A 2,099-nucleotide genomic window follows, 5' to 3' on the forward strand; every position below is an offset into this window, starting at 1 on the left:
CGCAGACAGGCGGGACTCTGGCAAGCGCCAGGACAGGGGAGGCTCTGGCAGCGCAGCGACAGACGGGAGGCTTTGGCAGCGCAGGACAGCGGGAGGCTCTGGCAGCGCAGGACAGGCGGAGGCTCTGCAGCGCCGGACAGGAGGGAGACTCTGCGCGGCAGCGCCGGACAGGAGGTGTTCGCTGGAGGCTTCTTCCATGGATCACACGGAGGCTTCTTGCCATGGATTCATCACTGGAGGCCTGGTTCTGGGAGAAGGCACAGGACTCACCAGCTGGGAGACATATAGGAAGGTTAATTCTCGGCGCAGGCATAGGACTCACCAGCTGGGGAGACATGCAGGAGGCCTTGTCCTTGGCCGAGCACCGGATACACTGGGCCGTGGAGGCGCCACTGGCGGTCTCGGCGCAGATCTGGCTGCTCCCGCTTTGGCTGGATGCCAGCTTCCACCCGGCAAATTGCGGTACGCTGGCACTGACACACCGGCCTGGATGCTCGGCCGTGCGCACACCCCATACACGGGCCTGACCAGTCCATGCTTGCCCCGGTAAGAAGGTCTCCAACCTGACTCCACCACATCCTCGTGTGCCCCTCCCATTTTTTGGGGGGGGGTTGGTCTCTCCGGGTTCCTTGCCACGTGTTCCCTCGTACCGCTGGTTCCTTCTCCTGCTGCCTCGCTCCACGGAGGAGATCTGGCTGACTCCGGACAGGAGGGAGACTCTGGCTGGCCGGACAGGAGGCCTCGTCGCTGGAGGGCCTCGTGCCATAACTCTCACTGGGAGGCTTCGTGCCATGGATCTTCACGGAGGCGCTTGCGTGCCATGGATCTTATCACTGGAGGCTTCGTTGCCATGGATCCTCACTGGAGGCTTCGTGTGCCATGGATCATCACTGGAGGCTTCGTGCCATCTGATCCATCACTGGAGGCTTCGTGCATGGATCATCACTGGAGGCTCGTGCCATGATGCATCACTGGATGCTTCGTGCCATGGGATCATCACTGGAGGCTTTCGTGCCGTGGATCATCACTGAGGCTTCGTGCCATGATCATCACTGGAGCTTCGTGCCATGGATCATCACTGGAGGCTTCGTGCCATGGATCATCACTGGAGGCCTTCGTGCCATGGATCATCACTGGAGCTTCGTGCCATGGATCATCACTGGATGGCTTCGTGCCATGGATCATCACTGGAGGCTTCGTGCCATGGATCATCACTGGATGCTTCTGCCATGGATCATACTGGAGGCTTTCTTGCCATGGATCATCACTGGAGGCCTGTTCTGGGAGAAGGCCACAGGGACTCCACCAGGCGTGGGAACATATAGGAAGGTTAATTCTCGGCGCAGGCATATAGGACTTCACCAGGCTGGGGAGACATGCAGCGAGTCCTTGCCGCGAGGCACCCGGATACACTGGGCCGTGAGGCGCACTCCGGTCTCGAGCGCAGATCTGCTAAATGCCAGCTTCCACCCGGCACAATGCCGGTACGCTGGCACTGAGCCACACGGCCTGTGGCATGCTCGGCCGTGCGCACCACCCCATAAGCACGGGGGCACTGACCAGTCACATGCTTGCCCCGGTAAGAAGGTCTCCAACCTGACTCCACCCACACTCCTCGTGTGCCCCTCCCATTTTTTGGGGGGGGGTTGTCTCTCGGGTTCCTTGCCAGCCGTGTTCCTCGTACGCTGCGTTCCCTTCTCCTGCTCCCTCCGCGGCTCCGGACAGGAGGAAGATCTGGCTGCTCCGGACAGGAGGGAGACTCTGGCTGCTCCGGACAGGAGGCGTCGCTGGCAGGCCTCCGTGCCATACTACTTGGACTCGTCGGGTCTCACTGGAGGCTTTCGTGCCATGGATCTTCACTGGAGCTTCGTGCCCATGGATCTTCACTGGAGGCTTCGTGCCATGGATCATCCACTGGAGGCTTCAGTGCACTGAGTTAGTGCCATGATCATCACTGGAGGCATCTCCCTGGTGCCTATGTGCATGATCACTGGATGCTTCGTGGCCATGGATCATCACTGGAGGCTTCGGTGTGCCATGGATCATCACTGGAGGTCTTCGTGCATGCATTCAGCACTGGAGTGCATCTCTCTCTTTTT

This window comes from Salvelinus sp. IW2-2015, linkage group LG14, assembly GCF_002910315.2.
Source record: "Salvelinus sp. IW2-2015 linkage group LG14, ASM291031v2, whole genome shotgun sequence".
Taxonomy (NCBI): Eukaryota; Metazoa; Chordata; class Actinopteri; order Salmoniformes; family Salmonidae; genus Salvelinus; species Salvelinus sp. IW2-2015.